Source organism: Pseudopipra pipra, chromosome 17 (assembly GCF_036250125.1).
Source record: "Pseudopipra pipra isolate bDixPip1 chromosome 17, bDixPip1.hap1, whole genome shotgun sequence".
Lineage (NCBI taxonomy): Eukaryota > Metazoa > Chordata > Aves > Passeriformes > Pipridae > Pseudopipra > Pseudopipra pipra.
In genome coordinates this window covers 5582933-5593333 of record NC_087565.1, presented here as the reverse complement: position 1 = coordinate 5593333, position 10401 = coordinate 5582933, and the positions used below count along the sequence as shown (strand labels likewise).

General features: G+C 49.2%; 1 long non-coding RNA gene across 10 annotated transcripts in view; it reads left to right on the top strand.

The window, feature by feature from the left end:
- Positions 1-481: 481 nt before the first annotated feature.
- The window catches only part of LOC135423612 (uncharacterized), a 63039-nt gene continuing 53119 nt past the window's right edge, over positions 482-10401 (top strand). For 3 of the 10 annotated variants that reach the window (XR_010434859.1, XR_010434854.1, XR_010434851.1), the window contains exons 1-2: positions 483-680; positions 958-1167. This is a non-coding gene — a long non-coding RNA (uncharacterized LOC135423612). Of the gene's footprint in view, positions 681-957; positions 1168-10401 lie in introns of all 10 variants that reach the window. The other 7 variants (XR_010434856.1, XR_010434853.1, XR_010434858.1 and 4 more) reach the window with 5 other exon arrangements.

The following is a 10401-nucleotide window of genomic DNA, read 5'->3' as shown; positions in this document are numbered from 1 at the left end:
CAGGATCCGTTGAGCTTCTTCCCCACCTTCTCACCTGGAATCCTTTCTACCATGAAGGAAGAAATACAAATGAAAGAAAGAAAAGGAGAGGAAAAGAACAAATACAGGAGAGAGCCAAAGGTTCTCCAGCATGGACAAGGTCTCCGCTCTGTGTCTCTCAACACCGGCGCTTACCAAACATAGCCAGGGCCCCGAGAAACCTCGGGCCGGTGGAGAATAGTAAGATGAGCTCCCTCTTTATTTGGCCTAGCTAAAAATAGCGGAGGGGAAAAAAAAGGCAGAGTCAGGACCCTGCAGGACCAGTAGTCAATGGGCTGTGAGGAGCGATTGAACTCCGAGCCCTGCTCGGCAGGCTCCAGCTGACGGGCTATTTTTTGCCGTGGTTGACTAAATATGGTCAGGGAGGGAAGAGCAGGAGCAGGGGCCGCTCGCCCGGGGGTGCGTGTTTGGGATGCTTCGCTGGGTATATAAGCACTGGAAAGGTGGACTCACGTCCTGACCAGAGCTTCCCCCTCCCTCGGCCAGCCCCCCCCCAGCCCTGTGTATCCCCCCGCAGCCTGACCCCCAGCCCGGGCTGACCCCCGGGGGGGGGGGGGGGGGGAATGTGAAAAGGAGGAGGAGGAGGAGAAGGGGTGGGGGGGGGCGCAGGCACTTGTGCCGGCGCAGCCTCTCGCATCAAGGTGTGCTGCAATCCGGGCGGGCACCGTGGCTGCTCCTTAACCCCCGGCTGGCCGCGGAGCTGCCCGAGCGCGCTCCCCGCCCGCCCCGCGCAGCCCCCGCGGCACCGCGCTGCCTCCCCGCACCCCGCGGCACCGCGCTGCGATGCGGTGCAGCGGCGGGGATGGAGGGATGGAGTTGTGGCGGTGCCGGGCGGCGGGGGCGAGGTAAGGGTGGGTGGGAGGGGAGGGTTTGCCTGGTGATTTTTTTTTTTAATTTTTTTTTTTTTTTCTCTCCAAGTGAGGACTAATCCCATCCCTGGGCCTGCTCTCTGTTCCCTTCCTGCATTAGAGATTGGCTATAAGGAGAAGGCTGACGGCTGCAGCATGAAGCGCATTATTACCTTGTGATTCCATGACCCTCCTCTATGCATCCCTAACTCTCGAAAGCTGATTCAGCTTTCAGCTAGTGCTCTGGTGAGTCCTCTGCTGCAACAGAAGCTCCTAACTGGTATGTCTTTTTTTTTTTTTTTTTCCCCTCTCTTCTGCTCCCTGCCTTGCCTTTAACTGCTACCAGCTCAGCTTGGTTTAAACACTTTTCCTGGCCAATGCAGGACTGAGTGCCCATCCAACTTACCCGGGGACTTAAATGTGGGCTTCTGCATCCGGCAAATGTACGTGTGTGTGTGTATCTGTGTGGGGTGTGCTGGATGGGTGTTTAATCTGTGGATCGGTTAGGAAACCTCCTCCCCCCCCTTTTTTTTTGTTCTGCTGTGGCATACTCCGCATTTAAAAAAAAAACCACCACCTAACAAACTGCAGAGCAAGCAGTGCACTAGAATAATCTGAACTGAAATGTTAGAACTTTGACATGCAACCGTTCTGCAAGGTTAAACCGGCCTTTAAATGCCTAATTCAGACACAGGCTGGCTAATGACACCTGGGGGGATTGGGGCGTTATTTATTTATTTGCAACAAACTAGTGCTATGAGCTGATACCAGGCAGAGCAAAAGGGTGAAATGTGGTTAAACTTAGCCTAACTTGCAATAATCTCAGTGCTGTGGTGATTAACTGTTAAAATGCCGAGAAATGAGTATTAATTACAGGCGCGTGGCTTGTGGACGATCAGAAAGGGAATGTGGGGAGGAGGAGAAGTTAGGCTTTCCTGCAAGGGTTTGGAATTCAGGTTACATGAAGTGTAGCATCAATTGACTGTTATTGCTTCTGCAGCTCAGAGTTGACTGTGGTCATTATATTTTATATGATAGTGGTGATACCTAGTCACATGAATATATAGACATCAGTTTTGTGAGATGGATACTGTGGTGCATACACACATAGATTCAGGTTTGTTTTATAGCGCGCATATGGATATTTTACGCATCTTTATGCATAGGTATATAAATGCTATACATAAGCAGGTGTAACATATCATCCAGGTACAACACATCTCCAGGCTGTGTGTGGAGTATGGATACAGGTATATATGTCTGTGCCAGAGGGAGCGTGCTCTCAGCAATCGTGTGTAATTGTCTAGGCAGAAATCTGTGATTTGTGCTGTCAGTTTAATTGCTGGGATCCTCTCGAGCGGGTGGTTGTGTCTGTGGCTCCCAAGGTCTGAGCTCAGTCTCTCTGCCACAGGCTGCAATTGGGCCAGTGCATGCCTCCACCTCGGCCCCGTTTGTGTCTCCCTTCTCTGGTGCCCAGCCCTAGATACAGACTGTCCCCAAACTTTTGTGCTGCACATCTTCCATTTGACTTTGCCACTTGGACCTGAGCAGTGCCTGGAGCCTGAGGCAGAGCGGGGATATAATATACAGGACCTTGCTTTCCATGCTTCTCACCAAGCTCCTTCCCCTTCCATCTCCAGGCAATACCTCAGGCCCTTCCCTCCCCTTTTATTTGCCCCTTTGCCTCTGCATGATTCAGGTCTCCATCCATTTTTCTCCCCGGAACAGCCACAGTTTTACTGCGCATGTTTTTTTGGCCAAGAGCAAGCACAGGAGCTCAGAGATTGAGTATGGTGGATTATGTTCACCCACCACCACTTACTCCTGGTGGTAGCTGGAAGATGGGATCCACAGGGTGCCTCTGATGTCACATTAAAAACACCATCACACCATTTACTTGCTTCTCGACCAAAAGGCACAACCCTGGAAAGCATGAGCTTACACCCAGAACCTCAAAGCAAGTTTAAATCTCCAGGACGAACTTTGCTGCTGTGGTTGTGTCATTGTCTTCAGTTTTAGTAAGGATCTAAAAGGTCATTTTTTTAGCTCTTACATAGTACTTGCTTTAGTGGCTGGCAGCCACTGTCCTGCTTGTCCGTAGAAGTTTGGGACTGTTCAGGACAGCCCATGTCAAATGCATTTGAAGAAATCAAATAGGGTATGAGGTGCAGGTGTTTAGTGCTCCAAGAATCCAGTAGCTGTTCTACTGCTGTTGGTCTGAAGGAAATTCAATACCATGGAGTGCCTTGGCTGTGCAACACCTCACCACGAGCACTTTGATTTTTGTTGGTTTTTTTGGGCTTCTTTTTTTTTTAATCTGAGACACTCAGACTTTCCCTCACACTCCTCAGCTCTCCCTTTGCTTTAATTTCACTGCAGTCATGCATTACACCAGTGCCACAGCTCCATCTCTCTTCTCCTTAATCCAAACTAAAGGTTGAAATTTGCCTTTAAATGAGACAAATAATGATGGTTAAAACGGCCAACAAAGTCAGGGAATGAGGGGGAAGCTGCACAGAGCCAGGACCAAGGCATGTGCCAGTATTGCATGAGGGGTGTAAAGCCATTTTGGGGGTTGGGGCTGAGCACAGAGGATTTACACCCCGGCTCCATGCGGCCTTTGCTTTTCAGTGGTGCTGGAAGTCGATGGGCAGCAGGGAAGTATTTACTCCCCAGCTGGCAGTGATATTTTAAAAAAAGCAGTGAAAAGCATCGATGCAATTAGGTATTCCAAAGTGCTTAGTTTGCCACTTGCTAAGTTTACTTAAACCCTCTTTAAAGGGTTCATTAGAAGACTGTGAGAAACGGTAAAATTCATTAACACGGAGGCAGCCATTCCCCATTTGCCTGTAAATTGGTATCGATCGTGGGCAGCGGCGGGCGAGGGGCGGCGGGCGCTGGTGAGGGACCCTGCCCGCCCTGCTGAGCGAGCAGGCAGCGCCCGGCGTGACCTCCGCCGCGCTCCTGCCTAAATCCTGCCCATTATAGTCTCCCATTCAGCCCGGGCGGCGATCGCAGCCCTGCCACTCGGCCCACATTGTTCAGGGAGCTTTAAAGCTCAGCACGGCTGCGAGGAGGCGAGGGAGAGGGGGAGAGCCAGGGCTGCGTGCGGGACCGAGCCCCACGGGTGCACAGTGCGGCGGCGTGCGGGGAGCGCAGCCCACGGGGGCTGCGGGAAGAACTCGGGAAGACTTTGGCCCGAGCTCCCAGAACCTCGCTTTGGCTGCCTTTTATGTCTGCAGGTCTTCCCAAAGCTCCTTAGCTGGCGTGGAGCTCAACCGGATGAGTTATTAGGAGCAATTTTTAATTATTTTTTTGTTTTTAACGTCCTGATCTCCCCAAAAGGCATGTGCTATCTTTTGGGGGTTGGTTGTCTGCGGGTAGTGTCTCACTTCCAGTGACCAGAAGAGGAAAAATCATTGGATTCACTAGGTAAGATGCTTTCTTCTTCCTATGCTTTAATTTCTACTTACTGATAAAGCAATCGCTTGTCTGGGGATGATGAGTTCTCTTACTCTGGCAAATGGAACAGTCCTTCCCAGTGTCGGTTTGTAAATCAGTAGATGGCCATTTGATTTTGGGCTTTCTGAAAACGAACTGGCTTTTTGCTTCCAAATTATGGGATGTAGGCAACTGGGAATTCATCTATATGTAACTTTCTCCCACATGGCTTTGTCTGAAATTATACCTGTATGCATATACAGGAAAGCCTTTCCTCTAAACCACATTTTGGTCTTTTTTAAATGCTGAAAGTTTATGATTTTGAATGAAACACCTACTTTTTAGGTGGAGTGGGAGGCTGGCTTGTACCCTGTGTCTTTTATGTTTCAAAGAGCCCCTGCTAGGGGAGCAACTGGACCTTTGCTGCTTTGTGTCCAGTGAATTACGCAGTTCCCCTTTCCCAGGATCCAAAATCCATCATCTGCTGAGGGCTCAGCCCAGCATTACCGGCCAGGATCGGGAGCTGGGGTGTATGTGTGTGTCTGCACATGGGCTGGGCAGGAGGAAAGTCTGCTGGTTTGAACTGAGCCGTAACTCACTCCCAGGATGTAAATTGTAAATCAGCGCTATTTTTCCTCCTGTGACCATATAAATGCGCATATTGAAACTACCTGCTTGAGAGACATACTTCTTTATATGCCCATATGAACCTGGCAAGCTATGGAATGTAAAGAAGTATGTATTTCAGGTGGGAATCCTTCTCAGAGGAGCAGTGTGTGACCCCGGCCAAGGCGGGGGAGAAAGACAGACAGATTATTTTATATTATTATTTTTTTTTTAACTGCCTGACCCGGCAGACCGACTGGGGAGTCAATTGATGATCTTGTTCCAGCGCGTGTATTGTTCTGTCACTTTGCCTGTGTCAGCAGGTGGAAATGCTCATCAGGACATTAAATATTCAATATGCTGACTGCGGCATGGGCTTTGAAAGGCGATGCCAGAGGAAAGCTGGCTGTCCGCTCCTGGGTTTTAACAGGGATGCAGGCCAACCTCTCCTTTTTCCTGCTTCCCCATCGACCCTTTTTACCCCAGATATTAAGGCTAGATAACAAATAGAGCTGGCTGATCTTTAAATCTAGGAACAACAAAAGGAGATGGAGGGTGGGGGGAGAAGAAGAGAGAGGAAAAGGATACAAGAGTTGTGACTCGGGCGTGCGGTGTTTTAGCTTTAAATTGGCGTGAAAACTCCGTTTTTCAAATCTTTCCCACATTACAACTTTTTGTGCTTAAAACTGGCGAGAAGGAGATATTCCTTTTTGTGCGATGAGCCATCCAGTCAGTGGATCACAGCTAAAACCAAAGGAGTGCTCTGAATATAGGGATCTTATTTTACCCAGGGAAAACAAGAAAATTAGATCCTTTCATTCTGGAAGCCTTTTCCTTTTTAACCTTTTCCAATGTAAAATAGTTGGCTATTTTTCTGGGATAGTACAATAATGTGACAAGATGAAAGAAATTTGGTCTAAAGATAAGTTTAACGTTCTGCCTAGATGGGAGTCGAATCTGAGGGTTTAAAGCTTTCATCCCCAAATTTCCTCGCGTTTCTACGACGTTGTAACGATGTGCAAAGTTGAACTCCTCAGAAAGCCGCTCCCCAGCTGCCCAAAGTCCTTTTTCCATGTCCATGGGGCCGCTGAGGGCAGCGTTTTTCTTTGGAGTGGTTTCCCTGCAATTGCAACCCCATCTTCATCTTGCTCATGGGCTCCTACGGCATCGTTTGGCAGGTGTGGTGCCATGGCATGGCAGCAGAGGTTAATTAGGTCTTTCCGATCGCAGCATCCTCCCCCTGAGCACAGGGAGCAGGCAAGACCCTGAATTTGGATTTTGGGGAGTCTTTATCCATCTCCGTTCACCGTGAGCACCGTCATCACTTGTTACAGGTACGCCAAAGGGGATTTAACTGTAGTCAGGTGCTCGTGAGGAGTGGGTGAGAAAAGGCAGGTTGGGCTGTGGGGGAGATTTCCTACCTGTAGGATTTGGTGGGGTTTATTGAGGCTGGTTTTTGTTTAAATTAAATACCGTGGCTGATGGGGGCGTGGGCAGCGCTGACCCCTTCCCAGCAGAGGAGGAGCCTTTGCTTTGGCAGTTGGCTTTGGGAAGGCCGAGTTTGTACTGGAGAATGGCTGGTTTGCACATCATCCTATTTGCATTTTCAGATGTGCTGGTTATGCTGGGCCCTGGAAAGCTGGGGTGTTCCTGACTGGCTGCGGTGAAGTCCCTCAGGACCTGGCTGCAGCGATGCAGCAATCCCTGGGCTGAGTCCCACCAGCAGTTACCCTGAGTGGGGACAATCCCTGGCCCCCATGTCCCCTCAGAGATGGGATCCTGCGGGTGTCCTGCCCCATTTTGGGGTCAGATTTAAATATGAAGCTGGTGAATGATGGGAAATCAGCTGAGCCCAAGCAGGAAAGCACTGGTGTCCAAGGAGGACTGCAGTTTCGCTCCCTTCTAAATCACCAATGTTACCTTGACTCTCTGGATAAAAAAAGAGGACAATTGTCACCATTCTGGATATAACATAGCATTACAAATTATACATATTATATATAATTTATATAGAAAATTTCCCTCTTTTCCTTGCTGACCCTTTGCCCCACCTCTTCTCCTTTCCTTTTCCTTTCTTCTTTCCTTTTCTACCTTTTATCTTTTTTCTCTTTTTTCCTGTTGGGCTTTTTTTTCCTTCTTTTTTTTTTTTTTTAATTTTCTTTTTTCTTCTTTTTGCTTCCTTTTTTTTTTCTTTCTCAGTTTTACTAAAACCCCTGTGGCACTGTGCATTCCTCTTGCAAAGGTGCTCACGGTCTGATTTACAGTAGATACCTGCATTTGTAATGCAATTTTTATCTCCTTCCCCCCGCCTCTCTGAATTAATACGCTTGTTAATCACATGGAATTGCTAACTTTAGGAAGTCACTAAGTGCTCAGATTTATTTTTTATGTAAATATTTTCAAAGCTATAACTCTGAGCGCTGTCTCGCAGCATGGGAGCGGAGGTAGCAGGGGAGGCTTTGCCATGGTCTGTGTCAGCTGGGCTTGGGCGATGCTAAAAATGACTTGGGGTGTATGTGGCCCCCCAAGAGCCATGGTAGCCCACTGCTGTTGGCATCGATGGCAGCAGGTGATGGCTGCAGGCCTTTGTCTACCAGTTTGCGCCGTTCTTCCGCTTCGTGGCAGCTCTTCATCCGTTTTACGCCTTTCGGATTAAAACTGTGGCTGTTACATTGCACTAGGTCCTCTCTATTTGATAGCTAAAAAAAAGCCACTTCTCTTACACTCTTCCTAAACTGGTGAGCATCTCCTGGCCTTGAGTGCCATCGCGGGTGCGCTGCAAGGAGCATCTGTGCTGGACCCGCAGCGCTGGGATGCTCAGGTGCGCCCATCCATCCTGCAAGCCGAGGACTGAGCGGTGCCAGGCATGGAAACAGGAGCTCTGAGAATTGTAAAAGCCATAAATCCAGTGGACCAAATTAGTTAAATTTTTCTATTCTATGCCTCACAAAATCCAGCCGTTCTCGAGATGAATTCTCCGCATGTAAGCGGAACTACCGGCAGGTATAAGATGGATATTTTGCACGTGCACATGAGAGCACAGGGACAAATTTGTGCCATGCGGATTTCCCAGGCGGGTTTTTCTTTTTTTTTTTTTTGTACTTTTGTGTGTTTGTTACGTTGATGATCTATTATTACCGTTGTTACTATTACTTAATGTTGGAAGACAGGTGGTCCCATAAATTCTAGCACCCTCTTTTTTTTTTTTTAAAAAAAAGGGGGGGCATGTTTGCAATTCAAGTTTAATAGTGCATTCATCAAGAGCAATAAAGCATTTTATTGCACAAGTATTTCAAGGGATGTGCTGGCCCTGGTAAAAGCATTAGTAAAGGGGTGCATCAGCAATCTCATTTAAAACTGTCTACCCAACGTGAAAAATGTTGCGTTGAAGAATAAACTGCTATTAAGCATGATTAGATTGACCTGCAGGACAGATATTTTAGCTGCAGCAGCACAAGTCGATCAAAGTGAGCATCGCTTAGATTGCAAATTTTTTTTTTTTAATGCCCTAAATTAAAAATGAAAGAGCCTCAGAATATTTAGGACCAGAGAGTGACTTTGGGGGTGAGATTTGTGCATTCTATTCAAAGTGGTTTGGAAAAGTGGGGAAAGGGGGAAAAGGTATTAATTGCTGCCCCTTTAGCATACATTGAAAATATGTTACTCAGATCAACCAATCAAAAAAGAAATTGTGCTGACTCAGCATTCGGGCTAGTCTGCACGTCCGATTGCAGAAGAGATCAGCACTGCACTGCAGTATCTTTCCCTGCCTTTGACACCAGCTTAGCTGGGCAGGGCTTCCCTTGTGTTTCCCAGGACTAGTTTAGGCCAAGAACAAGAGAAGGCCCTGAAGAAAGGAAGAGAGTCAAGGTTGCACGAGCCTCGAGCTGCTAACGATCCTTTTTAGTCAGTAAGAAAGAGCTTCCATGCTAGGTTTGCCCTGCCAGATGCAAGCGGCATGAATTGCTTGGGAATATATCTATTTTTAAAGACTTTCACCACATCTTGCACTTAGCAGTGACTGTGGGCGAGGGGGTGGTGTGTTCCTAGCAAGAGAAATATCCTCGGCTCGGATCCCTCCCCAGAAAGCCCAGGGCTGATTTAAGTACCGCACTGGCGATTGCCTCCCAGAGAAGATGCTGGGTTAAATGTTTGCCGCTTGACGCTGAAGTTGCTCTTGACCTCGGCCAAGCGGGCAGTGATGCTGCCAGCTGCTTTCCCGTTGGGATGCAGTGGGTCACGGTGAGAGCAGCCCAGTGCTCCAAGGATGGGAGCTGAGGACATGGGCTCCGCTGCCGGCTCGCTGGGCCTGCAGACAAGTTGTCTGGCTTGCCTGCCTCAGTTTCCCTCAGAGGCAAAGTAGGTGCTTGCTGTGGAGTCGTTGAAGCTGTACCTGCACTGCAAGGCTGAAGCTGGAGACAGCCGAGGCAGGTTGATGAAACTACCTGAGGACAAGGGTTTTGGGTTTGTAAGGACTTTCCTGCTTTGGTGTTGGCTTGCACAGTGGTGCCCAGCATGTGTTCTGGGGAGACGGCACAGCTTGTCTGGACCGTGCCCCTCTGTCCTTGTGCTGTAATGAAGACTTGACTGGGCTCCCCACACCTCTGAGCAGGCTCAAGGCACAAGGTGCAGAGGCTGGACCTCAACCAGGACCTCATGGGGCTGTGACTGCCTGGGGGATGTCCTAGCAGGAGTGAGCTGGTCGATGGGGTCTGTGGGGTGCTCCAGCACCACGGGGCTGCTCACTGGTTGCCGGTCTGGGCGCAGTGCTGTGCGGTGTTGCTGGGTGACTCTGCCAGCACCGGGAAGGTTGTGTGATGCCAGCCTGGCCCCTGAGCTTGCCCAGCTGTGCACATGCCCAACTTTGTACACCTCGGTGGGCACTTGTATGTGCATGTGGAGCGGTGTCCCTGTGGGCTGTCTCCTCCCCACCACTGCAGATCCCCGTGATGCTCTGAAGACATTTTTGTTTGCATTGTGTAACCAGCACCATCCCTGGGTTAGTCTGTATTTTTCCAGAGTGGTCTGTATGGAGGAGCAGAGCTGGTGGATGACACCCTTGTGTGCAAGGGGAAGGCTTTCAGGCACAGATATGTCTTGAATAAAGCAGAATTTGATAGTCAAAGATTTTAACAGTTGCTGGTGGTGCTCAGGAGGCTCAGGGGAAGCAGGCGACTGACATCTCCAACAGATGCGGGGTTTTCCTTTTTTTTTCCTCCTTTTTCTTTTTTTTCCTGAAGCACAGGGCCGTGCCTGTAAATGCCTCACCATGCCCAGATATGGCCTGTGCTGGGACCTGTGCCGCTATCTAAAAAAGCCCTGGGCAGACTGATGAGCCTGGGGGAACTGGGGAACAACTGCTATAAATAGTGCTCATTCTCAGCTGCCCTTCTGGGGGGACAGGATTAGGTGGCATCTGGGCAGCCAAGAGGCGTGGGACTCGTGACCACCAACCACAGAAGTCACC